General features: G+C 35.9%; 1 long non-coding RNA gene across 1 annotated transcript in view; it reads left to right on the forward strand.

The window, feature by feature from the left end:
• The window catches only part of LOC139364105 (uncharacterized), a 113,459-nt gene extending 96,543 nt beyond the window's left edge, over positions 1-16,916 (forward strand). Inside the window, exon 5 of the long non-coding RNA XR_011625384.1 lies at positions 16,660-16,916. This is a non-coding gene — a long non-coding RNA (uncharacterized lncRNA). The remainder of the gene's footprint in view (positions 1-16,659) is intronic.
• Positions 16,917-23,155: the final 6,239 nt, after the last annotated feature.

The following is a 23,155-nucleotide window of genomic DNA, read 5'->3' on the forward strand; positions in this document are numbered from 1 at the left end:
ACATGAGGTACCTGATATTATGGAGCAGATACTAGCCACCACTGATGTGCCTTTCCAAAATTTCTGACCCATAGGATCATGAGTATAATCAAATGGTTGTTGTTTTATGCCATTAAATTGTGGGTAAGTTTTAATGCAGCAAGAGTTTCCAGAAACATAGATAAAAATGCAAAGTATAAAATCCCATCATTCAGTAAACATTTTGGTGTATTTTCTTCTAGGTCTTTATCTATACATATGCTAAATAAAGGAGTTCTAACTATATAAGCAGCCGTGCTTTACCCCTTTTATTTTACATTATATTGTCAGTATGTTTCATTTTATTAACATTAATTATAAAATTATTTTAGCAATAATCTATTCTTTCATATTAATAATGGAATTCATTTAGCAATTTTTAGACCACTTATTCCCTCATGGGGAAAATATAAGTCATACAATATGAAATAGCTCAATTTTTTTCCCTATACTATCATAAATTGATTTACATTGATTTTTATTTCTTTTTTTCCCTTTTCCTATTTTTATTCCTACTCCTCATTTCCTGTGTTTGGACTTTCTTAGAAAATACCCAACATAGATTAATCATACCAACACACTACCAGACAAACTGATTTTACTTGATTAGCACATTAATTCAGATCTCAAATTGGCATTGCATACTGTTGGACAATTTTGTTAACTTTGAAAGTAGAATCACCTTCCAAATCTTTGAAATTTCATCTTTACTCAAACCTCTCTTGTGCCCTCCTGTACACTGCTGTCAGCTACTAATTTCCTCTCATATATCATTAAAATAGCCAACAGAGGAGTCTCCCCAATTTTCCCACCACCAAATCTATACTTTTCCTTGAGTCATGATTTTCCGTTGGGCTCTGTTTCAGTATAGTATTGTGCTCTGGATCCCAAATCTCCTGATTTTCTTAAAAACTGTGACTCATTTTGTTATATACTCTTTTTTTTTTTTTCACATTTGAGATCTCTTTCTATGGAATCAATCTCCTATACTCCACTTCTCTCCTCCCTAAATGGTCAATTTCTCCAAAACCTTTTCCTGCAAACAGTATTTGCCTACCTTTAAAAATGCCACCAATAACCGGCATGTTTCCTTATCCAATAGTGCCTTCTCTGTTCATTGTTGTTTGGATTGTCTGTTATCTGACCACCCAACTGCACTTGTAACATTGACCACACCTTCCTTTTGAAAATATCCCTCTTTAACTTTCTTATTCTACTATCATCTTCTGATTCTTTACCCGTTTCATTTGTCACTCTTCATTCTCCTTTGTTAGCTCTTTTTTCTTTACCTAACAACTTTTTATTGGGGTTCCATCTTCTCTTTGTCTTTTGAAAATTTGTCAAAAGATGCCATAAATTCTCCTAAATTTAAATGCCAAATTTTCATGGTTACTTGACTGACTTAATTTGTATCTCAAGCCCAGATCTCATTTCTGGGCATGCAAATTAAGATCCAGCTATTAATCTAACATCTCCTCTTGGATCGCCTGTAGCTATACCAAATTTCACACATTTTATTTGGTTGGATTTACTAGCAGTAAGCTTTGAGATGGGCATTTGGGAGCAAGAGAATTATTAAGGGAGTATGCTTAAGAGAAAACTGTAAGAGAGTGGAGAAAGCAAGTTGGAAAGGGTTTAAAAGTTAAGTAAGAATGGTTCCAAGTGAAGTCTAACTTCATCTTGATCCCCTGGGGAGTTTTGGAGTGTAACTTGAACTAAGGAATCTGGCCTGGTCCTGGTCTTTTATACACCACAACACACTAGGTGTTTCCCCAGGGGAGGGGCAAAACTACAGTCACCTTAGTGTGTGACAGATCCAATAGCCTAAATCCAGTTTTTCAGGAAAGGTTGAAAGTTTAAGCTGGAGCAGGGGTACCTTGAGCAACTGGTACATGCATAAACCAGAATGATAGCAATAATCCTGGACTGGGATTTCTCCAGGTGGTTTGAAAAGCAATTTATTTAATAAAAACATGTTATTTGCTAAAATATAATGTGTCTGCTATTGTTAAGTGAATTAAGCATTTTAAAAATAAAAATTCATTTAGTTATACTAGTCACATTTTAAGTGCTCCAGGAAAACACGTGCCCAATAACCACCATAGCACATAGTATATGGCACATAGTAGGCACTTCAAAGGTTTTTGTACAGATACTCATTAAAATAACTCCATCTAGGCTGTTAAAACATTTCTTGTGACTCATAGTCTCACAATCATGTGCATGAGCTCAAATTGTTCCTCTGTCTAAAAGTAATCTTCTCCTTCCTTTCAGTTTCCCCAATCCCAACCTGAAAAATAGCTACTTATTTTTCAAGCATCATCTTGTCAATGAAATGTTTTGACTCTTTTCTGGAAAAGAAGCAATTACTTCCTTTTTTCTGTTCTACTGTACTTTTATGAATTTTTATTGTAGGATTATTTTGTATACTTTATTGCATTTTAAAGCTATATTAATGGCTTCTAGATGATAAGAACTATGCTTTATTTCTCTTGGGAATGTCTACATTTGGCACAATTCTGGCATGTAGAAGTCACTTAGTAAATTCTAGTTGAAAGAAAAAATAGATAAAACTCCCTCCTCTTCATTTTTCATGTTCCTAAAACATCTATTACTTTTACTTTTTTCATATATTTGACTCTCAACTAACTTCCCCTTTCACATACAAACATGCTACAGATTTTAATTAAAAATTACATTATGTAAAAGGGCTAAATGCTCCAATTAAAAGACACAGACTGGAAAATTGGATAGAGTCAAGACCCATCAGTGTGCTGTATTCAGGAAACACATCTCACGTCCAGAGACACACATAGGCTCAAAATAAAGGGATGGAGGAAGATCTACCAAGAAAATGGAAAACAAAAAAAGGCAGGGGTTGAAATCCTAGTCTCTGGCAAAACAGATTTTAAACGAACAAAGATCAAAAGAGACAAAGAAGGCCATTACATAACGGTAAAGGGATCAATTCAACAAGAAGAGCTAACTATCCTAAATATATATGCACCCAATACAGGAGAACCCAGATTCATAAAGCAAGTCATTGGAGACTTACAAAGAGACTTAGACTTCCACACAATAGTAATGGGAGACTTTAATACTCCACTGTTAACATTATACAGATCAACGAGACAGAAAGTTAACAAAGCTATCCAGGAATTGAACTTAGCTCTGCACCAAGCAGACCTAATAGACATCTACAGAACTCTCCACCCCTAATCAACAGAATATACATTCTTCTCAGCACCACATAGCACTTATTCCAGAATTGTCCACATAGTTGGAAGTAAAGCACTCCTCAGCAAATGTAAAGGAACAGAAATTATAACAAACTGTCTCTTAGACCACAGTGCAATCAAACTAGAACTCAGTATTAAGAAACTCTCTCAAAACCACTCAACCACGTGGAAACTGAACAATCTGCTCCTGAATGACTACTGGGTACATAACGAAATGAAGGCAGAAATAAAGATGTTCTTTGAAACCAATAAGAGCAAAGATACAACATACCAGAATCTCTGGGACACATTTAAAGCAGTGTGTAGAGGGAAATTTATAGCACTAAATGCCCACAAGAGAAAGCAGGAAAGATCTAAAATTGACACCTTAACATCACAATTAAAAGAACGAGAGAAGCAAGAGCAAACACATTCAAAAGCTAGCAGAAGGCAAGAAATAACTAAGATCAGAGCAGAACTGAAGGAGATAGAGACACAAAAAACCCTTCATAAAATCAATGAATCCAGGAGCTTGTTTTTTGAAAAGATCAACAAAATTGATAGACCGCCAGCAAGACTAATAAAGAAGAAAAGAGAAAAGAATCAAGTAGACATGATAAAGGGGATATCACCACCGACCCCACAGAAATACAAACTACCATCAGAGAATACTATAAACACCTCTATGCAAATAAACTAGAAAGCCTGGAAGAAATGGATAAATTCCTGGACACTTACACTACCCCAAGACTAACCCAGGAAGTAGTTGAATCCCTGAATAGACAATAAAAGGCTCTGAAATTGAGGGAATAATTAATAGACTACCAACCAAAAAAAAAACCAGGACCAGATGGATTCACAGCCAAATTCTACCAGAGGTACAAGGAGGAACTGGTACCATTCCTTCTGAAACTATTCCAATCAACAGAAAAAGAGGGAATCCTCCCTAACTCATTTTATGAGGCCAACATCATCCTGATACCAAAGCCTGGCAGAGATACAACAAAAAAAGACAATTTTAGACCAATATCCCTGATGAACATCGATGCAAAAATCCTCAATAAAATACTGGCAAAGCGAATCCAGCAGCACATCAAAAAGCTTATCCACCATGATCAGGTGGGTTTCATACCTGGGATGCAAGACTGGTTCAACATACGCAAATCAATAAACGTAAGCCAGCATGTAAACAGAACCAAATAAAAAAACCACATGATTATCTGAATAGATGCAAAAAAGGCCTTTGACAAAATTCGACAGTCCTTCATGCTAAAAGCTCTCAATAAATTTGGTATTGATAGAACGTATCTCAAAATAATGAGCTATTTATGACAAACCCACAGCCAATATCATACTGAATGGGCAAAAACTGGAAGCATTCCCTTTGAAAACTGGCACAAGACAGGGATGCCCTCTCTCACCACTCCTATTCAACATAGTGTTGGAAGTTCTGGCCAGGGCAATCAGGCAGGAGAAAGAAATAAAGGGTATTCGATTAGGAAAAGAGGAAGTGAAATTGTCTCTGTTTGCAGATGACATGATTGTATATTTAGAAAACCCCATAGTCTCAGCCCAAAATCTCCTTAAGCTGATAAGCAACTTCAGCAGTCTCAGGATACAAAATCAATGTGCAAAAATCACAAGCATTGTTATACACCAATAACAGACAAACAGAGAGCCAAATCATGAGTGAACTCCCATTCACAATTGCTTCAAAGAGAATAAAATACCTAGGAATCCAACTTACAAGGGATGTGAAGGACCTTTTCAAGGAGAACTACAGACCACTGCTCAATGAAATAAAAAAGGACACAAACAAATTGAAGAACATTCCATGCTCATGGTTACGAAGAATCAATATCGTGAAAATGGCCATACTGCTCAAGATAATTTCCTGATTCAATGCCATACCATTGACTTTCTTCACAGAATTGGAAAAAACTACTTTAAAGTTCATATGGAACCAAAAAAGAGCCCGCATTGTCAAGAAAATCCTAAGCCAAAAGAACAAAGCTGGAGGCATCATGCTACCTGGCTTCAAATTATACTACAAGGCTACAGTAACCAAAAAAAAAAAAAAGGCATGGTACTGGTACCAAAACAGAGATATAGACCAATGGAACAAGACAGAGCCCTCAGAAATAATACCACACATCTACAACCGTCTGATCTTTGACAAACCTGACAAAAACAAGACATGAGGAAAGGATCCCCTATTTAATAAATGGTGCTGGGACAACTGGCTAGCCATATGTAGAAAGCTGAAACTAGATCCCTTCCTTATACCTTATACGAAAAATAATTCAAGATGGATTAGAGACTTAAATGTTAGACCTAAAACCATAAAAACCACAGAACAAAACCTAGGCAATCCCATTCAGGACATAGGCATGGGCAAGGACTTCATGTCTAAAACACCAAAAGCAATGGCAACAAAAGCAAAAATTGACACATGGGATCTTATTAAATTAAAGAGCTTCTGCACAGCAAAAGAAACTATCATCAGAGTGAACAGGCAACCTACAGAATGGGAGAAAATGTTTGCAATCTACTCATCTGACAAAGGGCTAATATCTAGAACCGACAAAGAACTCAAACAAATTTACAAGAAAAAAACAACATCAAAAAGTGGGCAAAGGATATGAACAGACATATCTTAAAAGAAGACATTATGCAGCCAACAGACACATGAAAAAATGCTCGTCATCACTGGCCATCAGAGAAATTCAAATCAAAACCACAATGAGATACCATCTCACACCAGTTAGAATGGCGATCACTAAAAATTCAGGAAACAACAGGTGCTGGAGAGGATGTGGAGAAATAGGAACACTTTTACACTGTTGTTGGGAATGTAAACTAGTTCAACCATTGTGGAAGACAGTGTGGCAATTAGTCAAGGATGTAGAACTAGAAATACCATTTGACCCAGCCATCCCATTACTGGGTATATATCCAAAGAATTATAAATCACTGTACTATAAAGACACATGCACAAGTATGTTTATTGCAGCACTATTCACAATAGCAAAGATTTGGAAGCAACCCAAATGTCCATCAATGACAGACTGGATTAAGATAATTTGGCACATATACAACATGCAATACTATGCAGCCATAAAAAAGGATGAGTTTGTGTCCTTTGTAGGGACATGGATGCAGCTGGAAACCATCATTCTCAGCAAACAGTTACAAGAACAGAAAATTAAACACCCCATGTTCTCAGTCATAGGTGGGAATTGAACAATGAGAACACTTGGACAAAAGAAGGGAAACACCACATCCCTGGGCCTGTCGTGGGCTGGGGAGAGTGGGGAGGGATACCATTAGGAGATATATCTAATGTAAACGACGAGTTAATGGGTGCAGCACACCAACATGGCACATGTATACATATGTAACAAACCTGCACCTTGTGCACATGTACCCTAGAACTTAAAGTATATAAAAAAAATTACATTTATAAAATTTTCTTTGACTTTGAAGTCAAAAAAGTTACATGATTGGAAATAGCAATTTTTTGATATGTAGGTAGTTTATTTATGACAATGGCCAATAACATACAAGTCTGAAACCTTTATTCATAATTCCCAAACCTTACATGTTCCAAAAATTAAAACGTTTCCTTGTAACTCATCTGGTAATAAAAGGTAATGAATCCTAATTTAGTTTGCATTGACACATAACTATATTGATCTCAGTAAATATCATTTGAATATATCTGCCACAGTATTTTCCTGAAATCAGAAAGCTTCTGAATTCTGAAACCTGTCTAGCCTTAGAAGTTTGAGATGGTCTGTGGTCCTGTGAATCACTGTTGATGGGGACTGTTGAGAAGGCATGATTGTGTTTTGAAATATGAGATGGACATCAGATTTGGAAGGAGCCAGGGGTGGAATGATATGATTTGGCTCTCTGTCCCCAGCCTGAGTATCCCAATGTTGAATATGGCCACATGGTTTTGGTGCTGAGAGGCAATAGTTTAATAAGTGACACACTCACTGAAACTTGATGTAGAGATTCATTGAGCTGCTTTCTCAGATCAGATACTTTTTAGAAACAGATATCTCTGAGACCTCCAACATGTTGGCTCACCAATGGTTCACAAAATTTTATTTTCTACCAATATGATAGAGTAGTTCAACACAATAAAGTTGAAACTGAAGGGAAAAATACAAGAACATTGCTGATTTGTTCTAGGAAGTGAGTACATTCACACTTGAATGGTTCATGCGAATTGGGCCAGTTCCCATTGGAGATTCCATTCATTTTCATTGCTAAACTTTCCTACAATCAATGGAACCATGGATACTGAAGAATTGCAGAGTTATTTGCTGGAAATACAGTCACAAAATCGGGGGATATTTACAATCTTTGAGCATGAATCACGCTTTAAGTTTCTATGATTGCTTTTGGAGTGTGAACCTCTGTGTGTGACTGAATTGTCGAGCATCTGTCATATCATTTCAAGATGATTTTATTCTGCCAGTAGAAGTATATCTATCAAGAAGACAGAGTATCCTGCAACTTTAGATATAAACAGTGTAAGTATAGAAAATTCCCAAACTATTCTGTAACTTCTGGCTATATGCCCACTTTTGGCTCTGTAAAAATGTGTTTTCTTTCTTAAATATAATAAAACTAAACTTTAGAGCCATCTGGTCATTATCTGGATAAAAAGTAAGGCGTTTTATTTTTATATCCCTGAATTAGTCCATTGTCACACTTCTATAAAGAACTACCCGGGACTAAGTAATTTATGAAGAAGAGAGGTTTAATTGACTTGCGGTTCCACAGGTTATACAGGAAGCATGGTTGGGAGACCTCAGGAAACTTACAATCATAGCAAAAGGCAAAGGGGAAGCAAGCATGTCTTACCATGGTGGAGCAGGAGAGAGAGAGATAGCAAAGGTAGAGATGCTATCACCTTCAGACAACTAGATCTTGTGAGAACTCTATCATGAGGTGGCACTAGCAGGATGGGGCCAAACCATTAGAAACCACTCCCATGATCCAATTACCTCCCACAAGGCCCCACTCCAACACTTGCAATCACATCTCAACCTGAGATTTCAGTGGGGACACACAGCCAAATTTCTGTTTTGCAATTTCTGCATTTCTGTTTTGTTATTTGACTTCATGTTGGACTTGACTTGAAGAGACAGAGAGTACAGTAGGACAAAGAGTAGACAGAGAGTAGGAGGCTGGAGGAGAAAGGAGGAAGAGACAAGCTCCTTCTTGATCATTTTCTATTTCTGAATTTATTTACTGTGTCTGTTATTGTTACCCTAGCAATGTTTCCTCACCCTGGAAGCAAAAGTTTTTCTAATAGCACAAGTATTTAATTTTTTTGTTTCTCCAAAACGCCCCAGAGCAGCTTTATTGAACACCCTCAAAGATATCAGCATAGCTGGCAAGTGCTCCCTTCTCAAAGTCTAGATTCCACTTACACAGGGTCTCTCCTCTGAATATTGGCGATATCAATACCAGATGGCTGGACACCCCTCCTCAGAGATTCTTAGTCCCCTTTCTCTGGTGGCCCTCCTCCTCCAAACTTCTAACTTTTAATAATGCTAACCTCATCTGCTTTCTCCCACAATCCTAGGGGTAGTAGCTGCTTCCTGCAATTACAATTTCTTTGATGCCTCAGCATTCTCTTCTTAACTTTACAGTTACCTAATACCTAGGCTAAAAATTATTTATATTAAATCTTCAAAAGCAAAAATTGGCAAATGGGATCTAATTAAACTTAAAAGCTTTTACACAGCAAAATAAACTATAAATGAAGTAAACTGACAACCTACAGAATGAGAGAAAACATTTACAAACTATGCATCTGACAAAAACCTAATATCAGTATCTGTAAGCAACTTAAACAAATTTATAAGCAAGAAACAACTACATTAAAAAGTGGGCAAAGGACATGAACAGACACTTTTCAAAAGAAGACATGCATGTGATTAAAAAGCATATAAAAACGCTCAATATCACTAATCATTACAGAAATGCAAATCAAAACCACAATGAGATACCATCTAACACCAGTCAGAATGGCTACTATTAAAAAGTCACAAAATAACACATGCTGGTGAGGTTGCAGGGAAAAGGGAATGCTTATACACTGCTGGTGGGAGTGTAAATTAGTTCAGGCCCTGTGGAAGATAGTATGGCAATTCCTCAAAGAACTAAAAACAGAATTACCTTTCGACCCAGCAATCCCCATTATTGGGTATACACCCAAAGGAATGTAAATCATTCTATTATAAAGACATATCCACATCAATATTCATTGCAGCACTTTTCACAATAGCCAAGACATGGAATCAACCTAAACACCCATCAGTGGTAGACTGGATAAAGAAAAGGTGGAACGTATACATCATGGAATACGATGCAGCCATAAGAAAGAATGAGATTATGTCCATTGCAGAAACATGGATGCAGCTGGAGGCCACTATCCTTAGCAAACTAATGCAGGAACAGAAAACCAAATACCACAGATTCTCACTTATAATGGGAGCTAAATCCCGGAATACATAGGCACAAAGAAGTGAATAACAGACATTGGGGCTTACTTGAGGATGGAGGTTGGGAGGAGGGTGAGGATAGTAAAACTACCTATCTGATACTTTGCTTATAACTGGGGTGACAAAATAATCTTTACTCCAAACTCCCTCAATGCAGATTTACCTATAACGAACCTCCACAGGTACCACTGAACCTTAAATAAAAATTAAAAGAAAAATAAATACAATAAAATAACGGGTGTGACGTCTGTCTTCTGACTGGAACCTGACTGACACAATGACACAACACCCATAGGATTGCACTAAAATAAACTCAAACATAAAACATCTCCTAAATATTCCTAAAAAACAAGTCTAATGAAATGACTTTGATTACTTTTACCATCACAATATGCGGGGTCTGATTTGCAGTTTAAGAGTACTAATTCTTGTAGTCAGATTCCACTTGTAACTTCAAGTCCTCTTGCCCTTTTTAAAAACAATTGTAGATACCCCATGTGGCAAATAAACTCATTTTTCTCATATTTAGACTAAACTTCTTGAATTTATTGCTGAAAAGACATTACTAAAAAGGAACATGTGCTAATAGAATTAAGAACATGTTCTTTGGCTAAAATTATAGGTGAGTTCCATTTGATCTTAGATCACATACCGAATATTCCCTTTTTAAAAAATATTCAAAATAAAAACAATTTGTACCGTGAGGGTTTTTTTGTCTGTTGTTTTGTTTACTATTTCAAAGTCATATTGCATCCTGGGCTTTGCTTTCACATAAATAACCAGGAGCTTGCGTTAGCATTTTCAGTTTTCCTGAGGCACAAGCTCAAATTAATACTGATATCTCTACATATCACTCCTGCAATTTTTAATCTGTTCTTAGAATTCTTTAGTAAAGATTTAGGTGCGTGGAGGAGAGAAGAAATACCATGGAAAACAGCTCCAAAATATTTGGCTTTGTGGAAATCAGTTTTTGTAAGCTTCATAGTTCAGCTTCCTTTTTATAAGCTATTCCTAAGTGCCCTGAAATGAGAAGTAAAACAAATTTCCTGGATTTTTCTTACTGATATCACGTTTTATACGTAAACATGCTTTCCAGTGAGTAAGCATAAGTAAGACAGATCCTGCCCAGAGAGTTCACCAGCTTACAGGGACACTACAAAGGAGGAAAACAGAGAAGAGACTGTTTTGCCTTTGTTTGAAATTCACAACAGCTGTTATATTCTTCTTGACTGGTTCCAAATTTAATAAGGCCCAATAAATCTCAAAGAAAACAGCCCTGAGACACTGCTATTGTTTTTATTTTGTTGTTGAGTTCATAGTGCAAAGTCTCTCTCTTCAGTACTCTTTCTGGCTAATATCAGATTAGATTATGCCAAGTATAAACCCTAAAACAGTAGCCAAGAAAAAGAGAGAAAAATCACATCTCTGGCAATGCATGTCAACTAACAGAAAGCTTCTCTTAAAAAGCTTCTTTAAAATCTAACAGCATCTGCAAATCAGGTGTCTGTAACCTTGCTAGTCTGGCTATTCTCAGAGCCGTAAGTGCTCTTTCCAAATCATTGCTTCAAATTCCTGGTTATTGTTACCTTATAAGTAACTGGGGTGGGAGAGTGGAATATCATAAAAAGCACACGTAATTTCCCTGGTTTGCAAAATGTACCCCAGTCTGCTTCAGTGGGATCACTATCATAGAATTTATACACCCAGGATAAGTATTCAAAAGGAACTCACCACTAATGTGAGTAATATGTTTTCAATTTTTAATGAAGTGTTAGTTGTCCACAGCCGTATCTCTTTTAGATTCCAGGCTGTGTGCCAGTGATAAACTGCATAACGCAACATCTTATCTATTTTTAAGTGACCAGTCTTTAGAGGCAAATTTCCTGTTTCCCTCAGTGCATTGATGGAGTGGTTGGCTGCTGTCAAATACTTTCCCCAGTGTATGTGGTGTGATTTTTTTTTTTTTTTTTTGGTTGGGAGGCAAGAGATTTAAACATATTTCCACTTCCTTTTTTATGCAGAAGTTTAAGAAATATTCACAAGTGGGGTAAACCTTCCAATAAGCTAGAGACTCAGGCAGAAATCCCAAGATTTATAATCCCACTGTTATGAATATGAGTAAGTCGGCCTGCTAGATAAGCAGATAAAAGAGAGGAGACCCATCCTCCATGCTGCAGCTTTTTTATAAGTGCAAGTAACCTTACTTCCAGATAGGATGTGATAAATAATCCAAAAAGGCAGAATAAAAACAACTTCCTCCGTGAAGATGAAAAACAATCAAGACCAGTGTCAAGTGGCTGTTGGATGGAAGAACGTGGCTAAGGAGAAGAAAAAGAAGCTCTGAGCCACTGAGTCTGTTTTTTAGAATCAGAAAATAATAAGGAAGGTTTACAGGGACTTGCAAATGGAATGAACAGGTACTGACATCAAAAGACGTCTTCCCTGCAGAGGCACACAAAGGTCTCTGCATTCAGTCCTGAGATGACTTGTTAAAAGGTGAGCGTAGTATTCCTTGAACATATATCTGAGATTTGCTGGAGAGCCCAGGGAAATTTGTAAAACTCTAGTTTTACAAATGGACTTCTAGTCAGGTTAGCAGATTTACATGATACTGTGAGAACTTTTCTCATTTATTTCTCTGGTAAATTTGAAGTCCAATTAGAAAGTTAAAGATGAGAAGGAAGTAGACGACTTCAATTTCTTTCCTTTTTTATATTCAGGTTGTGACTTTAGTAGATAAATGAGAATGTTGAGAAGAGCCTAGAACATCAGAATTTTGTATTCTGAATTATCACTGAGGATACCCAAACAATAAACTTAAAAAGAAATTGTTTGGCTGGAAAATACGGTTCTGATCAAAATAACTTTAAAATAGAATTTGAAGGGAAGGCATTCAAATCATTAATGAAGAAAAATAACTAGAGAAAACTGTAAAACTTACCATATAGTTGTAAATGGCTATATCATAAAATGGCTATATCATAAAAAGAGCAGAGCAGTGCTTCTCAGAAGAATAAAAGAAGAAATTCGAGAGCAACATTAATATCTTCAGAGAAGGGTAATGTCAATGTACAATATAAGTTATAAAATGTGCCTTAAGTTTAATATGCTAAATATTCTCATCAGGTAGGTAGCAACAAAATCTTGGGTTGGGACACTTGACCATAGTGCAGAAACATAAATGTTTTGTTTAAAAAGCAGATCCAAGGAACAGGAAAGGAGAATACATTAAAACATGCACACACACACACACACACACACACACACACAAACACACATATGCATGCTTCCTTGAAAATACCTGAAGATAGAGACCTGATAGAGATATTTGGGTAATAATAAAAGTGGAAAATATAATAACGTTGAATTAAAAAACATCTATAAATTATTTGTGGAGACATATGTGATCCTTCTTTAATGAATATGATTCTGCTGTAGCATAAACTTCAGCACTCAGAGCTTCACACTCAAAAGCTGCATTCTGCTACAATCAAAATAGCTTATAAATTATTGCCTTGCTTAGTTGATAATTTTTTCTTTCCTCAGAGGGCTGAGAAAACAACTAGTAGAACTGATATCCTAGATCAATGTTGATCCTTTGAAGGTGGCTGTGGAGGGGGAGGATTTATCTTTGCAAAATCCCCCCAGGCATTCAGACACCCTTTCTCCTTCAAATTTGAAACTACTACCTTAGGTTTCCTTCTAAGCAATATTAAGTAATAGACTGTTAGAGATTTGTCAATTGATTATTAAAGGATATGTCGTTATCATATCAGATATTTTATCAGTTCTAGGTTGAATAGTGCTAGGTTGTGGAAATATAGACTGAAAAATTTAACAGAAGGGTGGATATTAATAATTGTTGAGCAGTTGCTTTGCTCCTGATACTGAGCTATAGCTGTACTTACATAGTTAAGCAAAAATATTTAATGTTTTTTTAAAAATTCACAGGTATTATATCACAACATATTATCATCATCAAATCACAAAAGAAGAATGACAATTCAGAGGTTAAATCACTTGCTACAGCATCCTTAGGCAACCAGGCTGGAGTTACGATCTGAACCCATCAGTTTAGCTCCAAAGCTCAGGTTTTATGAGTGTGACTCTGTGACCTGAAGGAACTCACAAGTCTAAACCCTCTTAAAATGTCCCTTCACAGGCACCTATATAAGTCCTTGTAACGGCACAGGAAATCTCTGACAAGTTTGGATTTAGAAGGCACCTATGTAAAAGATGGAAGGTGGGCATTCGAAAGAGTAGAATAATCCCTAAAAGTAAATGTCAGGAAGGCTAAATACAAAGACTTGTAAAAAATAAAGAGGACTTTATTGACCATATTCTAAGCAAGATGAGCACACACAAAATCCATTGCTGTTTAGGAAGATAGTGCATTATCAAATTACAAGGAGGCGAAAACTCTCTTCTCAACTAACTTCTGTATTCTTTATCATGTTTCCAAGTATAAGAATAGTAGTTTAGTATACAAATGTCCAAGAACTGTAAAAAGTTTGCAGCCCATTATGCCCTCATACTGCTAAATCTTTAATAGCATTTGTAATCTCTTCTGCCATCTGACGTTTTTCCAATCTTAATTTATCTTTCCTCCTCTCCATTGTGCTCAGTCAGACACAGGTATAAATTGGCAGCCTCTAATTAACTACCTAAGGAAAATCACGTGCACCCACAAAGAGATCCACAATTGACTTAATTAGAACCAAAAAAGCACTATTACAATTAAGTTTCATACTGTGCCTCTGTGCATATATAAGCCTTTAATACATGGAAGATGCTTGCATTTAGTCATTTTACACACACTGGATATAAATTATAAGTTTTATCACTCACAGTAGGTGGTCAGGGGAACTGTTCAGTATATATTTGTACTAATTACCTTGGAAGTTCCTTATCTCTGTCAAACTCTTCTTAGCATCCAGCAAACATAGAAGTTGATAAATAATAACTAAACTCCTAGTTAGTAGGATTAAGGTAGTAACTGAGATCAATATTACTATTTTTGGCAGAGAGAGCTTCTGTCCCTGTGTAGCTCCTTCTAACTTTTTATAATCATTTCCTATCTCAAACATCTGAAAATGGAAAATCATATGGGGCTATAAGACTGCCCCACAGCCTGAGCCTAGATCTGGTCCTTAAGTGTGCCAGAACTTAGTCCATGTCCTGAACAAAGCATGAGACCTGTGTGTTTCCTGGTTAATTCTGTAGACTCCAGAGTCTTGTTTTACTTGGTTTATTACACAGCTGAGACCTTCGGTGGCAACCTGTTCCTTTTGCAGTGGAGCTTTCCTCTCCCTGGCATATCTGGTTGTTGGCAGTGGTATCCTGAACTTGGCTTGTACTGACTTGTGAGAGCTGATTGTTAAATTCTCAGGAATTTTGTGAGCTGAGTTATGTCATACAGGAGCTTGAAATGGATCATGGTTTGAATATTTATACCACAGAAGTCAGCAAATACCACAAATCAGGGTTTCTCCTACCCTAAGAACCAGCTGTTTAACATTTGCTAGCACACCACTGGTAATAGGCAATATTTCCTTACTATTGTACTGAGGGCTAACTGGAAAAAATATTTGATAACCCAAAGAACAAATGTTTCTTGCTTTTTGTTTCTGAAAACAGAAAGCAGCTGCACAAATACAGCTGAAAATCTTTTAGGAAAAATATTTATTTTCCCTACTCCCTCTCCACCTCTATCTCACTCATTCCCAGTCCTCATTCTCTTTTTTTCCTTTGTTTTTCTTCCACTTTTATTTTTATTTCCAGGGTACATGTGCAGAATGCGCAGGTTTGTTACATAAGTAAATGTGTGCCATGTTGGTTTACTGCAGAGACAACCCCTCACCTAAGTATTAAGCCCAGCATCCATTAGCTATTTTTCCTGTTGCTCTCTCTTTCCTTGCCCCCACCCCAACAGGCCCCAGTGTGTGGTGTTCCCCGCCATGTGTCCATGTGTTCTCATTGTTCAGCTCCCACTTGTGAATGACAATATGCAATGTTTGTTTTTCTGTTTCAGTGTTAGTTTGCTGAGGACAATGGCTTCAAGCTCCATCCATGTCCCTGCAAAGGACATGATCTCATTCCTTTTAATGCCAGCCCTCATTTTCAAATCTCTTCCTTTTCAAGTTTGTGCCAAATCAGAAATTCTCCAAGGTTGTTTCTTTTGGTAGTATTTTTACAAAATGAACATTTTACTATTTATTTGGTTTCTACCATGTGCCAAATGTGGAGCTTTATAATATAGCTTTTATATTAGGGCTACAAAAAGTTTGTGAAAGACTGATGATTACATAGCCTCAGTTTGACTCCAGATAGAGGCCCAAACTCAGGTTAGGCTGACATTCTTTTTATCCTCGATTCTGCTGAGTCACTCTGAGAAGGCAAATATTGTCAGAAGCCTTGCGTCTGAGTGCTGGGCGTACCAAACTGGTTGGAAAGGAGGTGGCTGGGAAACACCTACTCTAGGCTTTTGGTGTTTCTTTTCCTGCAGAGGGTACTTCACTAGAACAACTTTTCTGATTGTTTATTCCTTTGCATACTCCTCTCTAGGAGAAGTGAAATGGCTTATGCTTTTCATCCATTTCAAAGCCCCCTCCTCTCATCTTTTCTCCCCTCTTTGGGACCCAGCTGCCAAGGAACAGGCTTTCTGTCCCATCCCCACATGCTGTATGTTTCACATGGTGAGAGCTCCAGCCAATCAATCTTTGTCTGTGCCTGGTTAAGACTGTCTCTTTAATTTTACGGTTGTTATACCACTATACCATGTTCTAGTGGTTATTATACTGCTGTCTCTAGTGGTTGATATAGTGGTTGTTGTACTTCTATATCATATTCTTGTCTAGTCATAATAATGAAGGTGATACTCGATTCTCTGTTTTCAGGTTCCTTTGCCTGCATTAAGCATTCGGAAGTCAAGAAAAGAAGAATGTGGTTTCTTGGGCTGCTTCAAAAGCCAAAATTAAGGTAATCTTGGGAAAGTCACTTAAACTCTGTTTCTGCATCAGTAAAAAAAGAGAGGGAAATTACCACTGTTTTAGTGTCCCTTGATTCACAAAATATTTATGGAACACCTTTTACATTTACTGAATGTCCAGTATGTGTCAAGAGCTGTTCGAGGTCCTAGGACTGTCCCAGATACTATGGGGGCATCTATAGACATACAAAATAAAAAGAATTCCTACTTGCATAGTGTTCACAATCTAGAACAGAGCTATAATATAATACTTCAAGTGCCATAATAGGAGTACAGGGAAGAGAACACCTAACTTTTCCCAGGTGGAATTCAAGGAGAGAAAACAATAGATATTTTTTCTTAAATCATCTCCCCACAACAAATCTTTTACTAAACTCGTTTTTCTTTTTATTTCTACTCAGTTTCTAGGAAATACATTAATAAAAAATAGAAATAGAAAAAAAATAAAGAATCTGGCTAATCTATGTACTATCATTGATCTTTAAAAAACTAAGAATTGACTAGCCTGACATGTGCCAGCCTGCTACTGCTGCCATAGCAAAGTACTACAAACTGGGAGGCTGAAACGACAGAAATAAACTTCTCACAGATCTGGACACTAAAAGTCTGAGATCATGTCTAAGTATCAGCAGGGCTGGTTCCTTCTGAAGCCCTTCTCCTTGACTTGTAGATAGCTACCTTCTCCCCGAATCTTCCTATGGTCTTCCTTCTGAGTATGCTGTATCCTCATCTTTTCTTCTAATAAGGACACCAGTCATATTGACTTAGGGCCCTTTCTAATGACCTTATTTATTTATTACTTCTTTGACACTCTGTTTTCAAATACAGTCACATTCTGAGTTAACTGGGGTTAAAGACTTGAACATGTCAATTCTGGGGAAACACAATTCAGCCCATAGCAGACAGCCACATGAAACTTCTCTACCAGCAATCAGGAACTTAGCCATGATCTTGAGAATCAAGAATTCTGAGCATCCCTTCCCAGATGTTAATGACTTGCCAAATGGTCCTTAGGAAGTACGTCATTTTCCTCACCTACAAATTCCCTCTATTCTATAAAATCTACTGGAACTATGTATTTCAGATGGTTTTTATGTAGGAAACTATGTAATTATAAAATGGTTAGAAAACTGGTGACTCATTAAAATTGTCCTGTTTATTTTTATTAGAGCAAAAAATTTAGCTTAAAGGATATTGGTATAAAATACATTCTTAATCTCACTTGTGTTTACTTTTTCTTTCTCTTTTATTCCACATAATGTTAAGAACTGTGATGGGGGCAGAAGGGAGAAATGAAAGAATAGATTCAAAAACTGAATTCATGCAGCTGTTCTCATTTAGCTGTATTCTCTGCTTAGTATTTTTTTTTTGGAAATTATAGAAACTGTTGAAAGAAGGTGTTGCAAAAATGGAAAGCTCTTAGCAGATGTTTTGCTTTTGGTAAGAGATCTTGCTGGAAATATATCTTGCATCTGAAATGATCTAAACTTGAGCATAGAGCTTAACGCATATTAGAATTCCATTGATTAAAAATCTGCCATATCCTTTGGCATGTCTGTGATATGCCTACAGATGGGTTTGGAATTTTACCATTAACTTATGCAATATGAATTAAGTCTGGAACAAAATGACCTTTTATCTTTAGGCCTTGATCTTCTTTGTCATCCTTATCATAGTCTACTTTCCTGCCTTTATTCTCAAATATATTTTATCTTTATTGTCTTTCTTCTCTGTATTTTATTTCACATCTCAATAGATGTCTTTTCTCAGTTCTAGAAAGTTTTTAGAGCAGAACTCCCAGGAAATAAAGTTATCCAAATTAAATATACCCAATTTCATAGGCAAATGTGACCAAAGAAGCAATTCATTTGGAGATGCATGTAGTATTTCATACTTTACCAGGTAAAAAAAATCTCTATTAGAGAATATCTTAGTTCTAATAAAAATTTAATTATGGGGATTTTGTTTTTTTCCTTTAACTTTGATGTTACTAAAGTGTTGAGAGGATTTTGAATTTGGGAAACAATCAATCATTCTATGTCCCATTATGTCTTGCCATGTAAGTCTCATGTTTAGTCCCATGAGACACACAGTTTCTCAAAGAACTTAAATTTTAGTGAAACAATCGATTTATGAAAAAAAAAGCCTTACTTAATTTCAACTGCTTCACTCTACCTGTACAATTAATTAAATTTGGAAATATTGATTAGTAAAATAGTTGCTAGGCAAATTTATTTTCCCCATTCTCATTCCAGGTTTTTCTGCCTTTTTAATCACAGTGTTTGATGTGGTGATTCAGTGGTAAATCAGTGGAGAATATGAGGAATCAAAATTATATACTTATCCTTTTTCTCTAGAAAAGCATTGTCTATTTAACCATGTCAATAATACAAACAATGATAATAATAACAATAGTAATATTAACATCTAGCTTTCATTGTGCACTTACTGCCTGTCAGATAGTAGGCAATTATTACCTCATTTAAACCTAACATGAGAATTTACTGTTATTCTAATTTTACAAAAAAAATCCTAAAATATTAGAAAGACCTGGCATCATCCAACTACTGAAAAGCAAAGCCAAGTATTCTTCCTCCAAAGTACCCTCTCACCATCTCTAATCATTTTGATGTAATAGCCAGTAGACACATCTAACTTGTATTATCTATTCACTTGAAAAGGAAATTTTTGATTGATTATAAACACAATTTATTATCTTAAAGCTCCTCTCCTCTAAAACATTTTTCCAACAAATGTTTAAGAAAAGGTATTTTAAGCCAGGCCCAGTGACTCATGCCTATAATCTCAGCATTTCAGGAGGCTGAAGTAGGAGAATCATTTGAACCCAGGAGTTTGAGACCCACCTGGGCAACACAAGGAGACCCCTGTCTTTACAACTTTTTAAAAACTAGCAGGGCTTGGTGGTGCATACCTGTGGTTCCAGCTACTTTGGAGGCTGAGGCAGGAGGATCACTTGAGCCCAGGAAATCGAGGCTGCAGTGAGCCATGATTGTGGCACTGCACTCCAGTGTGGGCAACAGAGCAAGAGCCTGTTTCAAAAAAAAAAAAAAAAAAAAAAAAAAAAAGGAAAAGGAAAAGAAAAGAGAGAAAGAAAAGAAAAGGTATTTTACATCATTTTTATAAAAATGTAAATTGACTTAGAAAAAATGTACTTCTCAAATGCAGGTAATAAGAGAAATGGGAATTAGGTATTCTGGAAGAAGAGAGAAATTGTGTTAGAATATTAAAATTTTAATAATGCTCTGCTCCTTGCCACAGATGTAATATTTATGTTTGAATCTCAGAATAAGCCTTGGGAGTTTTATTTTGGATTTTTATTGGCAAAGAGATTTTCTTTTAGCTTGGGCTTTCTTATTTTCCAGACTTCAACTGTTTTGTTTATCTGATTCTGTATTTATTCTTTGATTCACTTATGTCTTTTTTGCTTTCTGATTCCTGCTTTCTCTTTCATTTTCTTAGCTCTCATCCCAAAAGATTTTCTTACAGAAGATAGGCATATTTCTAAGAAAACAGCTTAGGAAGTAGGTTTCTTGGAGCCTAGGTTTCGATAAATAAAATGGCCCAGTAAAAATATAAGGAATCAGTTCCAGACTAGGTTAAATTCCTGAAAGACCTGCTAGATCCTTGGCCTGCTACTTTCTAATTTTTTAATACCAATTAACACTTTCTTCATTTGTGTGATAGTATCAGAAGCCTTTTAGAATGTGAAGTTATTTAAAGTTTTCAGATAATTGAATGTCAGTGTCTGCTGTTTGACTTGGATGGCCCAACCTCAACAAACTTTCCCTAAAATTTTTCCTGAAATATAGTAGTCTCCCACATTATCAGGAGCTGTTAGAGAAGAAAGCTGAGCCTGTGCATTGGTCCTATGCAAAAGCAAGTCAAGATGTCAAAATTAATTACTGCAGATCTTTAAAAGGGAAAAAGTTAAAACAGTGCCCAGGACTTCAGCATCATTCAGATGCTTTCAAATAATTACATAATGAATCTGTATTTACTGATGTATAATTTATTGTATATTTCAAACTTCCAAAAGAGCTGGAAAAGACTACCAGCCTATATAAACTGATGGCACTGCAATCATACATAGATGCTTCTAATTATAGAGAATTTTCCCAAAGTAGCAGTGTCAGTACTAATGGGTGTGGTAAACTAGCAAAGTCAATCCCTCTGATTTTGAACCTAGGAACTCGTATTGACCAAGGGAGCTGCTGCCACTCAAAGAGAAATCCACAAGGGCGCTGTCTCCTCTTTCTCAGACTTCCAGCAATTTCCCCCTCAGCAATCCAAAATGACCTGTTACATGTAGGTAGATTCTTGTGTTGCTGCACCTTTAACTTTATGGGCATGAGAAAGCTGCCAGAATTTGGTGATGTATAGGCAAGAATGAATATCAAATCTCTTCAGTTTGTGAAACGGTTATGGTTGTTGATTACTAAGGACAGTCTCCCTCATTGTCAGTCTTCTGACACTGAGATCTAGCGTCAACTTTGTTTCTCACTGCCATGAATTATGTGGGTTCTGCTTTTGGGGACAGAAACATAATTTCTTGGTGTGTCTGGTTTAATCCTTGGGTAACCAATGTGTTTATGCTTAAAGTACCCAACTTGGTCAGTCACTAGGCTACTTCAACCTGCAACACTGTACAATACTTCCGTTGTTTTGCTGACTTCTTCAGTCTCCTCCCATGGTTTCTCTAGACCTAAAACATCACAGACCCCCAAGGTCCTACTTCCTTTTCCACTTTGTAACTTGGCATTTCTATTTGCTTGTCATCCATATTCTGTTCAGTCCTGTGGTATTTGCAATATCTTACAGTAATAGAATGATCAATTTCACTGAATCATACTTCTCTGTTTCTTCATGGATTATTGCTGTGTCTCAACTCTGGCTACACTTGCTAGATGGGAATATTTGGTGATTCCTAGAGTTAAAAATCTCTACATAGCTATAACCAAAGCTTCTTGAATTTAAGGAAGTCGACAGTATCTCACAAATGGTAAAATATATCTAAGTGGCAAAATATAAATGATTGTATAAATATAAATATATAAATATAAATATAAATTTATATACAAATATAAATATACAAATACAAATATAAATTTATATACAAATATAAATATATGTATATAAATATATGCTATTTCTCAATTTCTTCCAGCCTAAACAAGTGCCTAGGTAGGGCCTTAAGTCTTTTGTAAGTTACTATTAGCTGGTTGATCTCTGTAACACAACTTCTGTAAATTTTCAAGACTCATACATATTTGGATGCCTCTACTGTTTCCACACAATAGTAAATACCCTAAGAAGTTGTTAATCCATCTATATGGTTATAGATGTAGCTGCTTTATTGGTAAATATTTATTCAAGAACTTATTCTAAAATTTAAAACTTTGTTCTTTATGAGAGAATGTCATGAGTACGACCTCTGTCCTTCTGTTCCTGTTGCTGCCCAGAACCTCTCACCTAACTTTCCACTTATTTCTATCTTTGAATTGTATTTTGGCACAAATAAATAAAATTGTGCAATTTTGAATTTGCTACATGCTTATTCAACCTAAATAAGTGGTCAGAAATTTTTAAAGTTGTAAATGTATTTTTCTCTCACAATCAAAGATAGAATATAAGACTAACAAGTCAGCATAGTTTGGGAGAGCTTTCATTACTGAATTATGAGAGTACTGGATAAAATGATTCATGCCTAAATGTTTTTAGGGAAATATTATGTGATTTAAAAATATTTGATAAAATGTGAAGATGTTATACATTGGCATAACAGAGAATGGTTTGGAATTTTCAGCATTGCTATTTGAAATGATATCTCATATGTAATGATATCTCATAATGATATCTCATTATGTAAAATTCTTGTGATTCAAAATATAATGATAATAAAAATAATATAATTTGAAATACCATAATCATTGAGAGTTATTTCCTTTTCAAAATGTTAGGTGGGACTGGGAATCTTAGGTGGACTTGGAGATATTAAATTGAACTCAGAAGGAAGCTAAAAATTAGGAAGCTAAAAAGTAGTATAATTTAAAATAATTGGAAGAGGCATCTGATAAAATACTCTTCAGATTCATTCATTTATGAAGTTTAAAACTACTAAGTTTAGCACATTTTAAATGTTTTAAGTTACTCAAGCCAAATGGAGACTCCAGTGATTGTTGATACTATGACATTCATTTCCTTAAATGAGGATTTATTCATTTATTAAACAACCATTTTCAAATACTTTATGAGCACCTATTATAGTGATGGCAGCTCTCCTAGTGCTGAGTGTTTTACAAAGTATAAATCTAGACTACTTAGTGGTGGATCTTGAAAGAGTCTTGAAGATTGCAATCAAGTATAACCTTATTTTAAAAATAAGG

The sequence above is a fragment of the Macaca nemestrina genome, chromosome 7, assembly GCF_043159975.1.
Source record: "Macaca nemestrina isolate mMacNem1 chromosome 7, mMacNem.hap1, whole genome shotgun sequence".
NCBI classification, from domain to species: Eukaryota; Metazoa; Chordata; class Mammalia; order Primates; family Cercopithecidae; genus Macaca; species Macaca nemestrina.